Consider the following 22,849-nt stretch of genomic DNA (forward strand, 5'->3'; position numbering starts at 1 on the left):
CCAGCACCTGCAGGAATTCTTTAGTTTAAACGAAAACTCGGTCTCTAATCCATGGTCCTTATGGGGTGCCCATAAGGCATTCATAAGAGGCATATGCATCCAACAAAATTCTATAATGAAAAAATTATACAACCAAAAACTCTCTAACCTTCTGTCCCAAATCAACACCCTAGAACAAAAACACAAAGCTGTACCTGACTCATCCTTAGGCAATACCCTTCATGACCTGAGACATGACCTACGTCAACTTTTGCTTACACAACATGACAAAATATTCCGTAAACTCAAAACGACATACTATGCTCACGCTAACAAACCTGGAAAAACACTGGCTAATAGAATCAAAGCCAAACAGACTAAATCCAAAATCTCCCACATGACTAACACTCAGACGAATACCAAATATACCCATCCTAAAGACATAGCAAATGAATTTGCAACCTATTATCAATCACTATACAATCTTGACCAGGACAATACCATCCACACCCCGACTACAGCTGAAATATCTGCCTTTTTGGACAAATTAGACCTACCGACCCTTACCGAACAACAATTGTCTATACTCAATGCACCATTTACACATGACGAAATTAGGAAAACTATAAACTCACTTCCCAACGGTAAATCCCCGGGACCCGACGGGTTCCCAAGTGAATATTATAAATTATACAGCGATACTCTAATACCACATCTACTGAATGTTTATACTAAAGCTGCAACCGAGACGAGTTTTCCTGCAGATATGCTCGGAGCATACATTGTTACCATACCAAAAGCAGGGAAGGACCCATCTCTCCCGGGCAACTACCGCCCTATATCTCTGTTGAATACAGACATTAAAATTTATGCCAAAATGCTTGCAGGGCGCCTACAGGAGATGATTCCCTCCCTCATAGGTAAAGATCAAATGGGATTCATACCAGGTCGCCAAACTTCGGACGCTACTAGACGTATAGTAAATGTGCTACACATGGCTGAAAAAGGTCAAACGCCTTCTCTCCTCCTTTCCCTGGATGCGGAGAAGGCGTTTGACAGAGTCAACTGGAGCTACATGACGGCCGCCCTACACAAATTCGGCCTTCGAGGTAATATATTTTCTGCCATTATGGCACTTTATTCACAACCTTCTGCCAGAGTCTTCGCCTCAGGGGCACTGTCCAAATCGATCACCATATCCAATGGTACCAGACAGGGATGCCCCTTATCCCCTACGGTCTTTAATTTAATTATAGAACCACTTGCTGCAGCCCTACGCTCTAACGGACATGTTCATGGCTTTAAAATTGATGGTTATGACCATAAAATAAATTTATTTGCAGATGACATTATATTAATGATGACGAAACCCGAAATCTCTCTACCCGCTGCATACCAAACCTTGACTAAATTTAGTGAAATTTCATTTTACAAAATTAATACCACGAAATCGATAATCCTTGACCTAGGAGTATCTCCTGAAACTAAACAAACCTTAATCAACACCTGTCCCTTTCCCTGGACTACAGACAAGATTTCGTACCTGGGGATTTATATTACCTCCAAAACCACAGATCTTGTTAAAAATAATTTAGGCCCCCTTAGACAAAAGCTAACATCTGAATTAGAAAGGATAGCTTCCCTAAACTTATCCTGGGGGGCTAGAATCTCTGCTATTAAGATGAATATCTTACCACAAATCCTCTACCTATTCCGAGCCCTCCCTGTCCCTTTCACCAAAACACAATTACACACTCTTGTAACCACACTGAGGAAATTCCTATGGCTGGGTAAAAAAGCAAGAGTTGCATATGATATACTCACAAATCATAAACACCGAGGAGGAGCGGGACTACCCGATATTTCCGCTTATTACTGGGCCACTAGACTTGACCAGCTTAAACACTGGACCCCCCGTGACGATACCCCCCTTTGGTCAGATATCGAAAAATACCTAGTACCTACCTCTAACCTTAATCTAATGCTGCTAAGAGACCTTTGGATCCCATGGAACTTAGCCAAACTGCCACCTACGGTTAAGGCTTCTCTCCAAGCCTGGAGAACAGTAAACAAAATAGAACCAAGAGCCATACCTACTGACATTCACAACCTACCACTTTCTATCCTCACGACTATGTACAGTAATCTGAATGTCTCCAAATTAAAAACCCTAGGACTAACGCAAATCTCACAACTCTGGTCACCCCTAGGTCTCAAAAATAGAGAAGACATAATGTCAGAATTTAAGTTACCGCCCGAAACATCCTTGACCCTATCAAGGATACTTTTTCTACTAGGGAAACACTCCCTTACCTCCACCCATGTTAATCTAACCACATGGAAATTCCTGGTATCAAACCCCCCAGCCAATAAAGGTATAACTACCTTCTATAATATCCTAACAAGCGATACAACCTCCGAGAAAACGGTAAATATGCTTAAATGGGAGAAAGATCTGAAGCTAAATCTTACCTTCAAACAGTGGCATACAGCACTGTGCTCTATATATAAATTTTCCAAATGCACTAATCACTGGGAAACTACAATTAAAATCATCAACAGATGGTATTACACACCATACAGGCTGGCCAAGATGGCCCCGTCAATACCCTCACTCTGCTGGAGGGAATGTGGCAAAACAGGTACCCTGCATCACATCCTGTGGGGCTGCACATCCCTCACGAGTTTTTGGCATAAAATATTCCAGTGTATTTCCTCATGCACAGGAGTATTTTCCCCCCCAAATCCAGAACTGGCAATATTAAATATTAACATTGACATATACCCTCACAGCCATAGACAAATGGTAACTCACATACTGTTAGCAGCCAGGACACTTATTCTCCGCAATTGGAGATCTACTACCACTCCCAATCTACCTGAAGTAATATCTCTGGTTAATGACAATTATCTCCTAGAGAAATCTCTAGCAATCAATTCCCTGTCATATAAAAAATTCCAAAAGTCCTGGGAAAGCTGGCCCTATCTAAATCAGGCATTAAGACTCTCTTGAAATAATAATACCTGCCTAATAGCCATAAGGATAGTGGTGGTGCTCCCCCCGACCGGACCTAGTGACAATGCTCCTTAGGGTTCTGGGCCCGGAACGGTGGAGATTCTCACTCCTATTCTACTCCCCTTTTTTTTTTTTTCTTTTTTACTACCACTTTTCCACTTGCCATACCTCTTTATAACCTGTAATGCTTTGGTTATACCTGATTCCTCTATGTTATAGTTCATTTATCTGTGTACATGCATTGGAACCTGTTGAAAATCTGTAATTCCTGTTATATTTGTTCTAATATTTGCTTATGTAAAAACTCAATAAAAACTTATTGAATGAAAAAAAAAAAAAAAAATATTCACCATCCAATAGGAACAGAGATTTACACTCTCATACAGTGTACAAAATATACAATGTGGGACAATCCCCCCTCCCCCTTAGCATCTAATCCACATTCCTATAAGTTTCTCTTAAGGCAGACAGACAGAACAAAGGTGAGCTCATTAGCACAGTTAACAATAGGTGAATGGAAAAGCTGTCTCAGACCCTATTTTAGACAAAAGCACTTCAATGATTAGCAGCCATGCTGTATCTACCAGTTCCTGGATGCCCAAATTAGGCGCTGCACTTCCTGTGCCTGACAGTCTAAAGAAATATGATAGGTCTCCATATTTCCTGAGAGATATGGTTAATGCATATTATTGTCCCATTTGAAGGAGTCCAACCATATTCTCAGTGTTCACCACCCTCTTGGTCACCCTGCATCCATAACAGATGCAGGGTGACTTAAACATAAGAGAGCCCCATAAGGCTGGGTATGGTGCCCCCCAACCTCTCTAAAGGAATTTGGAGTCCACAACCCCCATGCCCAAAGTGACTCCTGTCACATTTGTGACACTAATCAAGTGAAGGTAAATTTGCAGCTGTTAGTCACATAACCTTCTCTACACTCACCATTTGCTAGCCTAAAGGAAATGTTACCCTTTAACCCTTTAACCACATTAAATAATTTATATGTCTCATGCGATTAGAATAGGGGTATTTGAATCTGTGGGCTATTTTTCACTAACTATACTGCTTCTCTGTTATATTTTCATGTAAATTATGTTCATGCTATAGTAAGGATTTTTTATTCTGTTCTCCAGTATCATACTTCAACTAACCCTTCCACACTGAACCACCAAATAGGATACACCACCAGTTCATGGGTTGATTGCAAGTTTTTACGTCACCCCTGATTTTGTTCAATACAGTGGTGATAGAAAGTTTGGGCACCCCAGGTAAAGAATTTGTATTAATGTGCATAAAGAAGCCCAGGAAAGATGGAAAAATCTCCAAAATGCATCAAATTACAGATTAGACGTTCTTATAATATGTCAACAAAAGTTAGATTTTATTTTCATCATTTACACTTTCAAAATAACAGAAAACAAAAAAATGGTGTCTGAAAAAGTTTGGGCACCCTGCAGAGTTAATATCTTGTACTGCCCCCTTTGGCAAGTATCACAGCTTGTAAACACTTTTTGTAGCCAGCCAAGAGCCTTTCAATTCTTGTTTGAGGTATCTTTGCCTATTTTTCCTTACAAAAGTCTTCCAGTTCTTTGAGATTTCTGGGCTGTCTGTCACGCACTGCTTTTTTAAGGTCTATCCATAGATTTTCAATTATGTTGATGTCAGGAGATTGTGATGGTCATGGCAAAACCTTCAGTTTATGGCTCTTGATGTAATCCCCCGTGGATTTCGAGGTGTGTTTAGGCTCAAGTTACCATCCAAAATTTGCTGAAATGTTATTGAATCCAATACAACCCCAAAGCATGATTGATCCACCCCCATGCTTAACAGTTGGACAGAGGTTCTTTTCATTCAATTCTGTGCCCCTTCTTTTCCAAACGTACCTTTGCTCATTCCAGCCAAAAAGTTCAATTTTAACCTCATCGGTCCACAGAACTTGTTTCCAAAATGCATCAGGCTTGTCTATATGTTCATTTGCAAAGTTCAAACAATGATTTTTGTGGTGAGGATGTAGAAGAGGTTTTCTTCTGATGACTCTTCCATGAAGACCATATTTGTACAAGTATCTCTTTATAGTGGAATAGTGTACCACAACTCCAGTGTCTGCCAGATCTTTCTGGAGGGATCGTGCAGTCAAACATGGGTTTTGAATTGTTTTTCTCATAATCCTGTGAGCTGTTCTGTCTCATATTTTTCTTGGTCTTCCAGATCTTGCTTTAACTTCCACTGTTCCTGGTGACTGCCATTTCTTAATTACATTCCGAACAGAGGATATTGGCATCTGAAAACGCTTTGCTATCTTCTTATAGCCTTCTCCAGCTTTGTGAGCGTCAACTATTTTCAGTTTCAGTTTTCCAGACAACTGCTTAGAAGATCCCATGGTGCTGATTGTTGGGGCAAGGTCAGATGAGTCTGGGCATTTAAAACCTTTGAGATTGACATCACCTGGTCTTCCCAAACGATGATTGAGAACAATCCATGACACTGGCAGGTCTCAGCCTTGCGAAGGGGCAGTGCAAGCTAAAAAATCTGCAGGGTGCCCAAACTTTTGCAGACGCCATTTTTTTGTTTTCTGTAATTTTGAAAGTGTCAGTGATGGAAATAAAATCTAACTTTGGTTGACATATTATAAGAATGTCTAATCTGTAATTTGATGCATTTTGGAGATTTTTCCATCTTACCTTGGCTTCTTTATGCACATTAATACAAATTTTTACCTGGGGTGCCCTAACTTTCGATCACCACTATACATAGGCAGGTGAGCAAAAAAGCTTTATTATAAATAGTAGGATTATGTTTCAGGCTACGCAGAGATGTGTGAACCAGGAACTTGGAAAAAAGTCATCTGTCAGGCAAAGTAGTTGAGAAAATTGTATCTAAAATGAGTATTTTACGGTTTGCATGGAATATTGCTTTATCTTTGGTGAATCAGTAATTCCCATCACACCTTTTCATTCTAATGTTTGATTTTTCAGTGCAAGCTTTAAACAAGTAACAGCAATTGATTGGAGAGCTGCACTTAAGACAATCACACACATACATTCCAACCTCCTGTGCAATCATTACTGTCTCGCTTACTGATAAGTGGGGTTTTCCTTGGAGCTCACTATTGACAATCTTTGTTAGACCATGCAATCACAGGAACAATCTCTTACTATATAGAAGATCCATAAAAGGGAAATTTCTCTCACAAAATCTTGCATTTTGTGGACATTATTTTTTTCTTCTCCATACTGCTGGTGGAATGTGTATAGTCCACTGTATATTGTTACACAGAAATTATATAGTTTATATCAATAACCCCCTGCAAATATAATTTAGTGATAACTGCATTTAAACAATATATCATTCCAAAATCTACAGCTCTCTATGGATCAAATTAAAGGCTAAATTCACCTTGAAAAAATAAAAATAAAATAAATACATGCACTTTTTTTCAGGCAAAAAAAAGTGCGTTTTTTTTCTCTTGGGAGCCCGTAAAGCATTGGGAGCCTGTAAAGTATCTGCTGATCGTGGGTACAAGGTCTGGCTCTTGCAGACCGTCAGTATACGGTCTGCCTGAAGCTCCGATATAGGCAGGCAGTTACTGAAGTCCAGTAAGCTCTATGGACTAAGAGAACACTCACCAGTACCCTCAAACTTTATTGAGAACTACAGTCCTTCAGCCGCAATGGCTGATGGTAGTTATAGTTCATTCATTCACAGAACCCTGTGAATGAATGAAGTGGCTGTGTGGGCAGATCCCCGCATGGCCATACTATTTCCAAATTTTAACAGCAAGTGCAAGGAGAAGGTCCCCTGCTTGCTGCCACAGGAATGGGGGCAGATTGTAGAGTGAGGTGGTGGATTCTCAAAATGTTACACCTTAAATACGGGTGTAACACGTAACATGTTGAGAAATATGAACTTATCCTAACTGAGTGAAACTGAATTCTATTTAATTATGTATTTTTAACTTAACAAAGTGCTTTCTATTACTTTCAGCCTCCTGCAAATCTCCAAATTCCTTTAATTTTGCTGTTGTGATCTGGCTTCCTATAAGAGGGTGGCTAAATTCATTCTTCATGGTCCCCCTCTATATAAGAATGTAGCCACCCTATCTTGCTCACTCCCAAGATGGGCTAGGGACTATGGGATTTGTAGTGTAAATGGAGCAGTGCACATGACCACAACTAATATGCACTGCTCATTTCAAACCAAAAAAAAAATGAGGTGGGGGGGGGGGGAGTTTAAGGAGCTCACGAAAGACAGAAAAACCTAAAGTAGTGGATGTGTATGGATTGTTTTTGTAAAATAAGGATATCATTTAATGTCACTTTAATATTTTCTGGTACATTTTAACAGGAGAGACACATATCTAAAATGATGTATGTGACATCATCAGGAAGCCCACTGACTCTTCCGGGTTCAGCCTCTCAATGATGCATTGCTAGGCCTGCCTCCCTCCTCCTCTGTGAATGAAACATTAGGGCCTCCTAAATAATGTGATGTACATATCCCAAGAGGCACAGCAGGCAGAGTACACTTCATTTGCCTAGACAAATTATGTGTATTGGAGGCAGGATTGAACCCAATTTTTTTTAAAAAGTTGGTTTTCAGGAAGCAGAGTGGACAGGAGGAACTTTTCATTTGAGGGGGAAGATTCACTTTAAGGAAACCCATTCTTTAAATTCACAATTGGTATGTAATGTAAAAATCCATTTGACTTTCTTTAGTTTATTTTTGTTAGGCTGCTGATATGAGAAATGCAAAAACTTTAACTGGGAATAACTGATAAGGCAATATGGTAATATTAAATGAATTAGTAATAGTAATAAAGTGAACATTTAAGATTGTTTTAAGTTATAGTAAGTTATCATGATAGTTACCATCTACATTCATTTACTCTGTAATATATCTGCTGCTTGGTTGGTTCTAGAGTGAGTAATATGAAATTAGTTCTCAGTCTTGTACAGCAAGAAAAATGTATGTATAATCTATTTTTACCTTTAAAGAAAAGATACATATTTGGTTTACATCTGGTTTGGAATGTGCTTTAACTAAACAATTTATTTTTTTCTAGTATATTGAACTTTACAAGGGACACAAGCCCTACTCGTGGGGTCAAGATATGAAAAAATCAGCTGGATATTTGGCAAACCATCTCTAATATGCCCTCCTGCTCCCTCTTCTGTGCATCCATTCTCATTTTCATTCTTAGTGCCTGTACAGTATTGACTATATCCAACCCTACTGTTTTATTTACTGTAATATGAAATAATAGAAGAAATATATCATTGGAAGATGAAGCAGCAGTCAGCTCCAATTTGAAACTATTACCTGGAGATCACTTTATATTACAGAGTAATTAATACAGCAGGGATGGCTTCAGGCAGTGATGTATAGGAAAAGAAAAAACACATATACTGCACTTATGTATGAAGCTGAAAAAACACATGTAGGATTTTAAAATCTGCCTTTAATTATTCAATATGGTTAATCACAATGAGCAATTTTAATAGTACTACTGAGAAAAGGGCCAGTTCTTGTTTTCTTATTTTTTTTTTATTTAGTTATTTATTCTCTTCGTGTTTTTTTTTATATAGATTGCTCTTGCATTTTTAAGAAGAGATAGCTTTATTCATGCAATTTCTATGTGTCTTTTGTTCACTCTATAAAAATCTCCTGTTCCGCATTCACTAAGCTAAGGGATAATTCTCTTGCAATCTGAAAATTCTCTTTGGAAGTGCTATTAGCAAATCGACTCATTCACTAAGCTACGGGACATTTCTCTTGCAAAGTGAACAAGCTATTTCCTTTTAATAAATTAAGCTCATAGTGTGCTCCTATCTTCTTTTCTGACATAACATGAATTTCAAAGAGGATATCATCATGTCTACTTTGTTTTTGATGCATTGCAAAGAACACAGGTCCCTCCCCCCTGCTCATCTCCATAACCCCTCCTTGTGCACAGAAAGAGAATGCAGGAAGTTATCAACTTACATTATTTCTGGTGAAATTAGCGGTTTTTGGGTTTTTTTGCACTTATCAAACAGTTTAACAAAAATATATATTTATTTTAATTGTTTATTTAGCAAACCAAAGGGAAGCAAAGAGGAGAAGTTTAGTGTTAGGATATACATGCACTTTAATGATCATATAGCTGCATGGCCCAGTTTCCTTTCTTCTTTATTCACCTTTGTTTCACAAAACGTTCATGATAACACTCCCATTTGATTCAAATGTAGTGCTGGTTAAAATTATGAAAATCATGCAGTCATATACCAGTCATATAAAAAAAAAAAAATAATCTATATTTCTATTAGTTGTCATTAAGGCCATAAAGAAAAAATGACACATATTTCACATCCCTTACCATTCCAATCATTCATTTTTCGGTTCCTTCAAACTAGTGACCAAATTGACTAGAAATTATGTTTCTATCAATCACCCTCAGCCTCGTAAGTGTTAGTTCGCTTTACTTCGAATAGACTATTCTCCTTTTGACCTTTTATTACCCAGGGATTTCTATTTTCAGATGCACTATTATTATCCTGTCATCAGTAGTAGTATATCTTTTAAAGAATTGCTAAAAATAAACAGTAGTCCTTGAATCTTTGTTTTAGCATTACAGTTATCTGCAGACTTGTTTTCCAGATTTTTAAATATTAGGCACAAAAAAATTAGTAATTTTATGGCAATATGTTAACTCTAGTCTTGTTTATGTTTAGCATTAATGTTAATCATTTATATAACCTTGATACATATTTAGATGAAGTGTATAAATATAATGCATGAATACATATTAAAAGACTGGAATACTTTGAAATTTAGTAGCAATAAATATAGTCTTAATGTAACAATCACCTGCAAAAATGTTTCTCTGCTTTCAAGGTTAGCTAAAGGTTATTTGGGGAATTGAAGAAAAGTAGTTGACTTAATAAGCTCTGTGAAGCATAGCACTCCGTTAAAGATTAATAAGATGAAATAAATGTTTTGTTGTGAGGAATTAGGAGAATTAGTACTTAAAGTTCATAAATATTCTGTTTTGCTTAAAAAAAAAAAAAATATGAATCACAATAATCTTGATCTGTAAAACATTCGCTTTTGTATCTTTTTTTATTGATAATATTAATAGTATAAAGCTAAAAATTTTAAAATGAATACAATTAATTCATGTTTTCAGTATGTTTTAAGCAACAGGTTCACTTTAATCATGGCCCCATTAGCCATACATATTTACTTTTCCCTTGCTTGCTCTCGAGCCTCTTACCCTGGTTCTTTTGTGTATAGAATAGCATGGGATTTGGTATTTGGTGATTGGCCACTCAGTCATTCAGCTCTATCACATAGAAAATAGGGAGAAAGCCTTTAGGCCTGTGTAATTTCCAATCCACCCGTTAGGTTAGCTCTCTTCCATCATACTGTATATTCATATATAAGATCATAATGTATTTTCTTCTTAGTGGACACCTGTGCTCAGAGAATTATGAAGGTTGCCACTGTTGATCTTTGTATAAAATGTGAGTTACCTGGCTGATCCTGGCCTAAAAATCTTCTGACACAAAGTATGCAGTAAAGTCCTAAGAGAACATTGAAGCCACAATATCAGCATAACTGTCAGGCAACCACTGTTTTCAGAAGGAGAGGTAAATAATAGTAGACTAGATATCTTACTTGGCATAGGTTTTTTCAGGTGATCGCCAAAATACTGATCAAGTGAACTTTATATATTAGCAGTATGTACATGTTAAACTATTAAGAAGATGGCAAATACAGGATTTCAGGCAGAAAAAGAAAACATCTCTAGATAAGAATGATATGCCCAAACTTTTTTTTTAAATATCTTCCCCTTTTGACACTATGCTAACTTCAAACTGTTGGGTAGTAATCAGGACAAGTAACAAAGCATGCATATATGACATTGTTTTTCTAGACCATTTTTATGCTTGGGATTTTCAATCCAGCTTGAAAATGTTATGTAGGTATGGAATGATTAGTAGGTATAAAATATATTTATTTATTTCAGGTACTTATATAGTGCTGATCATTTAAGCAGCATTTTACATATATATTGTACATTCACATCAGTCTCTGCTTTCAAGGAGCATACGATCCAAGGTCCCTAACTCTTATTCATACATAATAGGGCCAGTCAGTATGTTTTTTTTGGAGTGTGGGAGGAAATCCATGCAGGTATGTACTTTTGCAAATATTTACTCCCCTAATAGAGAGCCAAATAAGTTCCTGAGGAATTTTTTTGAAAAGACGGATGATATTTAAAGAAGGCTTATTGTCCGGGCGTGGCCTGGCGCAGCATGAAGTGAGACGCTGGTGAAGCGAGCTCCGCCGGATCGATATCCTAATTTGAATATCCTGGGGTCCCACGGCCGTTGAACACCCCGATTCTACTTACCTACCTTCCGGGCACCCGCGGCGACATGTCCCCGCCGAAAAAACCTACGAACACTGTGGCAAAACTTGATAAATTCCGCCGCCAGGAGAAGGACACTGCATCCCAAAATGGCGCTGCCCAGGAACTCGAGGCGGGAGCGGCGGCGGGACAAGACACAGCCAGGGTGCTTGAAGCAATATCGGTCTGCCAGACTACCCTCACCGCTAGGATTGAGGAGGTCAAGATTGACATATCCCTAATTAGGCAGGACATGCAGAAACTAAGGGAGCGTGTCACTGAAATGGAGCACAGGGTCAGCGGGCTTGAAGACTCCCTCCCCCCCCTACAGAACTCCACAGACAGGCTGCAGCAGCAAGTGCATCAAATCCTCCAGAAGCAAGACGATATGGAGAACAGGCTGCGGCGCTGTAACCTACGGTTTATCGGCTTGCCTGAGGGATCGGAGGGTGCTGATCCAACCTCCTACCTGGAAAACCTGCTGATCCAAACCTACGGTAGGGACTCTCTCTCGCCCACCTTTGTGGTGGAGCGTGCCCACCGTCTATCGGGTCGCCCGCCGCCCCAGGGAGCACCGCCTCGCACATTCATAGCGAAGTTCCTCAACTTTAAGGATAGAGACGCTATCCTGCGACTGGCACGGGTGAAGGGTAACATCCCGATTGGAAATGGCAGGGTCGCGATTTTCCCGGATTTCTCTGCGGAGGTCCAGAGGCGGCGTAAAAGCTTCCAGGAGGCCAAACGCAGACTGCGTATTAAGAATTTGAAATATGCCATGATGTTCCCAGCTCGCCTCAGGGTGGAAGGAGAAGACAGGGTGCACTTTTTTGAGGATCCGGAGTCTGTCATCACCTGGCTGGAGCACCTTGAAGCTCGCGGATGAGGGGGTCGCTGCCTTCTCCACCCGAATTTCCCCTGGGATGTTGCTCGGTTGATGTAAACTGCCCTATCTCTTGCCTGGCACCTTCCTGCACGGAGTATCCTGCATCGCATCCTTGGAACTGCATACCCTCATCATGTCAACTTTTTCCTGTGAACCAGGCCTACTATCTGGCCCCTTTCGGCGAGCCACCAGCTTGCTGATGAGATCCAACATTGCCGCCCTGTACTTCTCCAGTTATTGCCTGCGGACCCATGATTAGTCGCATGTTCCGGCGGAGCACTGCAACACCAAGTTTGCCCTTTTTTTGGTTTTCTCTCTCCCCTTCACTTTTTTTTTTTTTTCTTTTCACCCCTCCTATGCTCCATTTGCTTTTTCTTTTTATTTTTATCATTTCCGTTTCCTGCGGAGTGGACATCTCTCACGGACTGTGCTGCCCAGCGAATTTTTTTTCGCCCCTAGCACCTGTTGTTTCAGGTGTATGTTCCCTGTTTCATTTTTCTTTACTCTCTAGTGTGCCCCTTTTTGTAATTGGTCGTGCCGTCCCTCTGTGCACAGCGCCTCCTGGGGGACTGTGTTTGACGGGCGGCTGGACTCTGCAACTCTCCTTTTTTTTGTTCTTATGCTGTGCTAAGATTGTCTCAGGGACTCTATTTTTGTTGGGTTTTTTGGGGATCCAAGCCCGCACGAGTTGGGGATGGTGCAGGGCAGGGTGGGGGGCTGAAGTTTTGCAGTTAGTACAACAATTTTCTATATGCCAGTACGGACATGTTATTAATGTTTTTGCTAAGGTACCACTTGTGTATTTTGTCATAATCGAGATGTGCCCTCTGTGGCTCTTTTGTCTACAGCTATTCTTTTATGTGTGACGAGACCCCGGGAGCTCAAATATTTTTCTGTCTGGTTAAATGGGTACGGCCACCTTGAAAATTTCAACGTGGAACGTGAGGGGTATGAGGGATAGGATTAAGCGGACGGCTGTATTTAACAACCTCAAGCAGCTGCGGGCGGACATATTGGTATTGGTCGAGACACATTTGGATGGGAGCATGCAGTTGTCACTCAAACGCCCATGGGTGGGGTGGGTTTACCATTCGACCATTCGGCTTACACCTCTCATTCCCGAGGGGTGGCTGTGTTGGTGGCGAAACCCGTTCACTTTCAGCTCCTGGAGTCTCATGTCGATCCTTTTGGGAGATACGTTTTTCTAAGGGTCTCTATATTTGGTGAACCTATGCTCATATTGCCTTACTATATACCGCCCCCGTTCCGTGGCTCTGTCTTGCTGGAGGGCTTTACCTTTATGGCTCAGCACCCGGCCTTGCCGGCTGTGTGGATCGGAGACTTCAACAATGTCCTGGATCCGACGCTGGATAGATTGGGTGCCGCGCTCCAGCCGCAGGCCCCGGTGGGTGGCACTAGATTTGCTAGGATGATGGATAGTTTTGGTCTCCAGGACACGTGGCGTGCACTGTACCCTTCCCAGCGGTCGTTTTCCTGCTTCTCGGCCTCCCATCACACCATGTCCAGAATTGACCTGATATTGGTGTCCCGGCCCTTGCTCCCTAGATTACTCAAGGCGGGGTTCGCCCCTAGATCTCTGTCGGATCACTGTCCTTATTGGGTGGTGCTGTCTATGCCCCACAGTCGGCCGCCGCTGACATGGAGGCTCAACCCGGCGTGGTTGACCCTGCTGGCTGAGGATGGCGGGCTCACGGACTCCTGGCGCCAGTTTTTCGCTGACAATGACCACACTGCCTCCCCGGGGGCAGTGTGGGAAGCCTTCAAGTTGCACGCCAGAACCACCCTACAATCCCGAGTCAAGGCTATTAAAGCAGACTCAGCGGCGGCCTACTCCCGGGCAACTGCCAACCTTGCCTCGGCTGAGAGCACGTTCTTGGCGGACCCGTCTCAGGCCAATGAATCACAATACAAACTGACATCCAAGATAGTGGCCCAGTTAGAGTTTGAACGAGCGAAGACGAAGTTATTCTTTCAGAAACAACGACTGTTCGCCCATGGCGAACGGGCGGGAAAGCTTCTTGCTTATTTAGTTCACTGTGAGGATCGCCCCCCGGTTGTAATCTCCCTGACGACGGATGGCGTCGCCCCCCTGACTGACCCCCCGCAGGTTGCAGACAGGTTCCGCACTTTTTTCAGTGACCTCTATACCTCCCGTGCCCCTGCTGACCACTCGGACATGCACTCTTTTCTACGGACAGTCGATTTCCCGCAGTTGTCACCTGAACAGGTGGCATTGCTGGAGGCGCCGCTCACCGAACATGAGATTGCGGAGGCTGTGTCCAGGTTCCCTAGATCGAAATCCCCGGGGCTTGATGGACTCCCAGTGGAATTTTATGCCCAATACTCGGAGCTCCTTTTACCCAGACTTCTAGCACTCTTTAACCAACTTTTTGAAGATCGAGAGCTTCCCCTGACAATGAGAGAGGCGCTGATAGTCCTAATCCCTAAGCCAGGTAAAGATCCCCACCTCCCAGAGTCATATCGCCCCATCTCCCTCCTCCAGGTGGATGTAAAAATTCTCGCTAAAATCCTATCTATCCGCCTCAATCAGGTTATACTGACCCTCATCCACCCCGATCAGGCAGGTTTCATGCCGGGTAGGAATACTTCTTTTAATTTGCGTCGCCTCTTCATGAACCTTCAAGCCGAACATGACAATTCAGGGAGGAGGGTCGTGGTGACACTGGACACGGCCAAGGCTTTCGATTCAGTTGAGTGGCCCTTCTTGTGGGCATGTCTCGGGAGGTACGGCTTTGGACCTAAATTTACGAGATGGGTACAGCTACTCTACAGTGCGCCAGTCGCGAAGGTCCTGGCCAACGGCTGGACCTCGTCGGAGTTTTCCCTTTCCAGGGGCACCCGCCAGGGGTGTCCCTTGTCCCCCCTGCTCTATGCCCTGGCGGCGGAGCCTCTGGCGATAGCCATTAGGGACCACCCTGATATCCGTGGCTTCCGTAGAGGCTCCCTTACGGAAAAAATCAGTATGTATGCTGATGATACCCTGCTTTACCTGGAGGACCCGGAGAACTCCCTGCTGTCAGCTCTATCCCTTATTGAAAGCTTTGGGAGATTCCCTGGCCTCCAGATCAACTGGGATAAAACACAGGTACTCCCTATGGACGTTGCCCCTTCCGCAGTGACCCCTGCGAACCCGGTTCTTAAATGTGTCCCCCGGTTTAAATATCTTGGGGTACAGGTGACAAAGAACCCGCGGGACTATGTTGCGGACAACATCCAACCTCTGTTCCCTTTGATCAAATCTAGAATTCAGGTGTGGTCCAAGTTACCCCTGGGGGTGGTGGGTCGAGTAAATCTGGTTAAAATGGTTCTCCTCCCCAAAGTGTTATACGCTGGGTGGCACTCCCCAGTATATTTAGCCCTGAAACACTTTAAACAACTGGAGTCGCTCCTCAAGGCCTTTGTCTGGGGATCGAGTAGGCATAAGATTTCCTGGAGGAAGCTTAAAAATCCAACAGATCTGGGGGGCCTGGCGCTCCCGGATTTCAACCTGTACTATTTGGCATCGCAGCTATCCCAGATGTTCCATATTGACAAGACTGATAGAGAACGGTTTCTGATTTTGTTATGCCCGGCGTGGACTCATCACTCCCAGGACCCACTGACTGCCATACTGCGAGGTACACGGGGAGCGGTGGAGCAAATGGACCCTGTGTCCTTGCTCTTCCATTACAGCCGGGTTTGGGAGGTGGTGATGCACAGGCTCCAGGGCCCTTCCCTTCATGACTACACCCCACTGTGGCACAATAGGTCACTTCAGGAGTTCTGCTCACTGCCTGACTCCTCTCTGTGGAGCGGACGGGGCGTGTTCCTGCTGAGACATATAATGACGGGGGGAGCCCTGAGATCTTTCACCGACCTGCGAGAACAGTTCTCCCTCCCTGCCCATATGTACTATAGGTATTTACAACTGTCCCATGCGTTCCGCGCCCAGTTCCCCGGGGCTTCGCCGAGCCTGGAGCCTGTGTTGCTACTAGAACTGATCAAATGCCAAGAACCTTCTCACTTAATTTCCCTTTTTTACACCGAGCTGCACAAACCCTCATCTACCGCGATAGCTTATGGTCTAAAGGACTGATGGACTAGGGAGGTAGGGCCTATAGAGGATGAGGAATGGGGAGAGGCGCTGGAGACCTGTCAGCAGGTGTCACCGAAATTGTCTGACAGACTTACCCAAACGTTTATTATCCATCAGGCCTACCTCACACCTATCAAATTGTCCAGGTTCCAATCTGCACCGAACCCAGACTGTCCTCTTTGCAGAGCGGATGCGGGTACATTTTTTCACTTACTCTGGAGCTGTCCTCGTCTTGGGGGGTACTGGCAACAAGTGGTAGCCTTTCTTCATGATAAGATGGGCTCCCATGTACAATTGGACCCCAAGCAGTGTCTCCTTGGTATTTATCCGGATGGGGAAATGAATAAATTCATGAATATTTTCCTGCAGCAGACGCTGTTTGTGGCCAGGAAATTAATAGCCAGGACATGGATGCGTAGTGACCCACCAACCTTTAGTGCATGGCTACGCGAGGTTAACTCCATAGTCCCCTTCCACAAACTACTTTATAAGCATAGGGGGAACCCTGCCAAGTTCGATAAGATCTGGGACAGGTGGGTAAGTTGCCCGGACACGAATATATAGAATTGCACTGGTTACGGCCCTCGCCACGCTGGGTTCTGATTTCACACGTTCTCCTATCATTGTATTGGTATTTGCTGCTGGGCAAAAATGGACTGTACCTGACATACTAGATGTATATATCCCTCACATGTCACGACAATTGTTTAACGTGAAATGACTGTATTGTTGTACCTGATTGATGCTGTTCGCTGTTCACCGTACTGTTTTTTTTTTCTATATGCTATCCTATTTGTACTGCATTTGTTTTTTCAATAAACTCTCTGTTGGAAAAAAAAAAAGAAGGCTTATTGTAGTGGGAGACTTTAATATGGGGTTGGACCCACGTATGGATTCATCAACGTACGATGTACCCCATACCTATTCACATTTGGGGGGGCGGGATCTGGGGGCCCCCTTGTTATAGGGGGCTTACAGATTCCGATAAGCCCCCCACCCACAGACCCCCACAACCATAGCCCAGGGTTGTTGGGAAGAGGACACCGTGGTTTGGGAGGCACTCCAAAACACCCTCTCCATGTTGAGGGCAAGTAACCTGGTATTGTTTAGGAGGGGGGGCGCTCGCTCGTCCCCCCTATCCTGGCCTGCCAGGCTGCATGTTCGGATAAGGGACTGCTATGGATCCTGGGGGCAGACCCTATGCCGTTTTTTTCATGTTTTTTTATCTGTATTGCCAGGATCCGACAATATATTACAGCCGCAAACAAGTTTAAATTAAATTTTTTCCTTAAGTAATGTCAGTATTGCTGCAACTGGCTACATTCATCATACAAATGCGCCACTTTACAGGCACATTACGGAGACCCCCCAGGCATGATATTTAAAAGGACTTTTTCATTTTTATTGTTTCACTTTAAGCATCTTTAAAATCACTGCTTCTGTAAAAACGATCATTTTAAAAAAACATTTTTGCATTGATACATGTCCTCCGGGGCAGAACTCGGGTCTCCATGCATTTGTTATGGCAATAACTTGCATATAAACCTTTAAAATTAGAACTTTTGATTTTTCATGCTTGTGTCCCATAGACTTTATTAGATTTTGCATGTTCGCTAGAACTTTTTCCCTGCTCGAGATGTTCTGGTGCGAGCGGAACAGGGGGGTGTTTGGTCCATCACTACTGGTTGATTGCAAAATTGCAACTGAAATGCATGGCGCAGCTGAAGGTAACAGAACAGGTACGAGTAAAGGAGAGAGTCTCTTTAAGGGAATCAAAAGTCTGAAGTCAAAAGTCTGAAGAACACCTGTACAAATTTGGCTAAGGTATTTTATCCCTTTAGAAGCCCATATATACCGAACAAAATTATAAACGCAACACTTGTTTTTGCCCCCATTTTTCATGAGCTGAACTCAAAGATATAATAAAACCAGGATTCATCTGTGAAGAGAACACCTCTCCAAAGTGCCAGATGCTATTGAATGTGGGAATTTGCCCACTCAAGTCGATTACGATGACGAACTGCATTCAGGTCGAGACACCTATTAGGATGACGAGCATGAAGATGAGCTTCCCTGTGACGGTATCTTACAGTTTGTGCAGAAATTCTTTGGTTATACAAACTGATTGTTGCAGCAGCTGTCTGAGTGGCTGGTCTCAAATGATCTTGGAGGTGAAAATGCTGAATGTGGAATCCTGGGCTGGTGTGGTTACACGTGGTCTGCAGTTGTGAGGCTGGTTGGATGTACTGCCAAATTCTCTGAATCGCCTTTGGAGGCGGCTTATGGTAAAGAGATGAACATTCAATTCATGGGCAACAGCTCTGGTGGACATTCATGCAGTCAGCATGCCAATTGCACACTCCCGCAAAACTTGTGACATCTGTGGCATTGTGCTGTATGATAAAACTGCACATTTTAGAGTGGCCTTTTTTTGTAGCAAGCCTACAGCACACCTGTGCAATAATCACACTGTCTAATCAACATCTTGATATGCCACATCTGTGAGCTGAATGGATTATCTTGGCAAAGGGAAAGTGCTCACTAACACAGATTTAGACAGATTTGTGAACAATATTTGAGAGAAATAGGCCTTTTGTGTACATAGAAAAAGTCTTAGACCTTTGAGTTCAGCTCATGAAAAATGGGGGCAAAAACAAAAATGTTGCGTTTATAATTTAGTTCAGTATATTAGGGACAGATTTTATGGAAGGTGTAGTTGGAAAGAGGTGATGAGTAGCCTCTATATAGTATATAGTGCAAGGCTTCATATGAACTAAGATATGCTGCCTCTAAAACCACAGCAGCGTTGGTTTCATCAGCTACCAACCAGTTGAGCACCTGAGTAAGCAAAGCAGAAATATAACTAGCAAGTAAATCAGGGCAAAACAATCCACACTGCATCCTTGGTCTTTGTAGAATTGTCAGCCTAAACCTGGGCTGTTTTGCACCCAATTGGAACAAAGCCACTGCAGATTCAAACTGTCTAAAATATGCAGTGTGCGGTGTATGGTCTGAGCACTGTCCTGTTCTGAGTGGAACCTGTCCTGTTAACCACTTGCCGACCGCCATCAGTATATGTACTGGGGCGGTCATCCCCTCCTGGGCAAAGTGATATAGGGGTACGTCATTCGCCCACGAGCCTCTAGGGGGAGAGCGCCTGCTGCCGGGGGCGAGCGTGCATTGTCGGGGGTGAGCTCCCGCCCCCGCTCGTTCACTAAAATCCCCATGCGAGTGACCGGCGGCTCTGATGTCCGTCGGCCACTCGCGATCTCCCACTGGAGAGGGAGAAAGGCAGACGGCTGGTGTAACTGCAGAGACTATATGATCCTGCTATGTAGGATCGTATGTCTCTGTGGTTACATCACAAGCCATCCACCCCCACAAATAGAATCACGCCCCTAGGGATACATTTAACCCACTGTTTACCAATAAAGTTAGCCCTTTCCCTGCCAGTGTCATTTTTACAGTAACAGTGCATATTTATAGCACTAATTACTGTATTAATGTCACTGGTACCCCCAAAAGTGTCAAAAATGTCAGTCAAGGGTCTGATCTGTCCGCCGCAATGTCGCAGTCCGGCAAAAAAATTGCAGATCGCCGCCATTACTAGTTTAAAAAAAACAATAAAAATGACATAAATCTTTCCCTTAGTTAGTAAACGCAATAACTTTTGCGCAAACTAATCAAAATACGCTTATTGCGATTTTTTTTCCCCAAAAATATGTAGCAGAAAACAAATTGGCCGAAGATGTTAAACATTTTTGATTTTTACATTTTTCTTGGGAATTTCATATAAAAAAATGTGAAAAATATTGTTATTTGTTCATATTTGTCGCTCTTTTTTTTGTTTATAGCGCAAAAAATAAAAATCGCACAGGTGATCAAATACCACCAAAAGAAAGCTCTGTTTGTGGGAAAAAAGGACGTCAATTTCATTTGGGTACAGCGTCACACGACCGCGCAATTGTCCATTAAAATCACGCAGTGCCGAATCGCAAAATAGGCCCTGGTCTTTGAGCAGCCAAAACCTTTCGGGGCTTAAGTGGTTAAACCGCTGTATGGTCTTGGCCACCGTGCTGCAACTCAGTTTCAGGGTCTTGGAAATCTTATAACCTAGGCCATATTTATGTAGAGCAACAATTCTTTTTTTCAATTCCTCAGAGAGTTCTTTGCCATGAGGTGCCATGTTGAACATCCAGTGACCAGTAGGAGAGAATGAGAGCGATAAAACCAAATTTAACGCATCTACTCCCCATTCACACTTGAGACCTTGTAACACTAACTAATCACAGGGAAAATGGCTAATTGGGACACATTTGGACATTTTCACTCAGGGGTGTACTCACTTTTGTTGCCAGCAGTTTAGACATTAATAGCTGTGTGTTGAGTTATTTTGAGGGGGCAGCAAATTTACACTGTTATACAAGCTGTACACTCACTACTTTCTTTACATTGTAGCAAAGTGTCATTTCTTCAGTGTTGTCAGAAGAAAAGATATAGTAAAATATTTACAAAAATGTGTGGGGTGTACTCACTTTTGAGAAATACTGTAGGTAGCAGACCAAGGTAGTAGTTTTTGTTTTCTCTTTATGTTTTTCAAATTAATGAGTTCATAACAAACTGTATTTGTGTATGCCTAGGCTCCCTAGCATATTATGTTGAGTAGATGGAGTTATAGGCACAGCTATTAATCTGGTAGTCAATAAGTAATATTTTTCTCTTGACATAAAGGTCGACTAATGATAGCAGACTAGATCAGTCATCTTTGATGAGGCATTAATAGCAATGAATCAGATGCATCACTTGCATCTTTTTCAGCATCATTATTTAAAATTTTCTGTACAGAAATCTGACATTTATGGCAATATCATTTCATAGCTTCATAAATTAATATAAAGCTTAAAAAATAAAACAATAATTCTTGTTTTCTCTAAAACTGCTTCCAATGGTTGATATAATTGTATAACACCATGGGATAAATTAAATAACAAATATTACAGCATTTTGTAACCCATTGTTATGTGCAATTAAAAATAAACAGTGTTTTAAAATAGTTTAAGAAAAAACATACAATTTTTTTGGAGATTGCAGCTCTGAATATGAATTAAAAGAGCCTTTTTGGCCATACTTCTCTTCTGAGTCACAGGAGTGCACTTATTTCTGCACTCCTGTGACCCATATCCAGCCAATTGCATGTACCCAGATGCTTTACCGCCAGCTGGCTCAGCACACTAGTGAGATCTTTAGCCATCTGCTCCCTCCCCCTCCACAGCCCGGTGCTTCAGTGAGTACTGGAGGGGCAGAGCAGAGAGTGAGTGACTGACAGTCACCACTTCCTGCTTAATGAGGAACAAGAACTGAGTGATAAGCAGTTATGTCATTACTCATTTCTCAGGCTTAGAGCCAGCAGAGGACAGCTGCAGCATACGATTAATGCTACAGCCATCTAGATGAGTATATAGGTTCGTTTTTACCCAACCCCATATTTCTCCTTTAAACAAAAAATATTTGCTATAAAACACAAAAGTAAACCAACAAATATTTTAGTACAATGACATGAAAGATCCCCCGCCCTAGTTACCTAAATAGGTTCCCTGATTCTGAGTGCAAAAAATAGTGGTGGTTATGGGTATAGCACTAGCGTAGTATTTTTTTTTTCCATAGTTGCGGTTTATCTTAAAGGGTGACTCCAATTTAATAGGAAAGAAAATAGCAAATATAAAAAAAATAAAAATATTATAGCATATACAAATATACAAGTATGTTACAAATCATGTTGTATTTGATTGGTATTAAAATGGCTCTGTAATTTTCTGTAAAATGTGGTGCAATGTAGCTACATGGAGGTGTTCTGTACACAGAATGTGTACAGAACGCCCCCCAAAACCATCACTTCCTGCTTGTGTGATTGGCTCACTGATTTTCTGTACTAAGATACTGAACTCTGTACTAAGATACTAGTCATATTTTTGGCATCCCCTACAACAAAAATATAATTTTTGTCAAAATACTTCCACTAGGAAATCACATCTAAAGGGATGAAGACCCTGCAAATCTCCTCATTAGAGTCCTGCAGGTGCAGCAGTTGATTGATAATTATGAGACTACTTCCATTAGACTCACTTAGCCCATGGGCACAGAGGAACAAACAGTGATTTCTTCAGAATACCAAAAGGTAGGAATCTGCAACAAAGTTTGTTAAAATCCTTGCAATGTACAGAGGTCAGCCAGGGGGAATGTTTTTTTTTTCTCAACAAAAGTGGAGTTACTCTTTAACCACTTCCCGACCACCCACTGGAGTTTTACTGCGGCAGGGTGGCTCTCCTGCACAAACCGACATGGACCTACGTCGGTCGTGAGCGGGAAGCTACAGGGCAAGCGCAGCGAGGAAGCCAATCCGCAGGTCAGACGGCTCCAATTGCCGCCTGACACCTGCGATTGCTCCCCGCTGAGAGAGAAGAA

The 22,849-nt window shown here is 42.3% G+C and overlaps 1 protein-coding gene across 1 annotated transcript in view; it reads right to left on the reverse strand.

The window, feature by feature from the left end:
* The window catches only part of CSMD1 (CUB and Sushi multiple domains 1), a 2,644,830-nt gene that overhangs the window by 2,313,028 nt on the left and 308,953 nt on the right, over positions 1-22,849 (reverse strand). The window lies entirely within an intron of this gene.

The sequence above is a fragment of the Pelophylax lessonae genome (genome assembly GCF_965119305.1).
Source record: "Pelophylax lessonae genome assembly, chromosome: 3".
Lineage (NCBI taxonomy): Eukaryota > Metazoa > Chordata > Amphibia > Anura > Ranidae > Pelophylax > Pelophylax lessonae.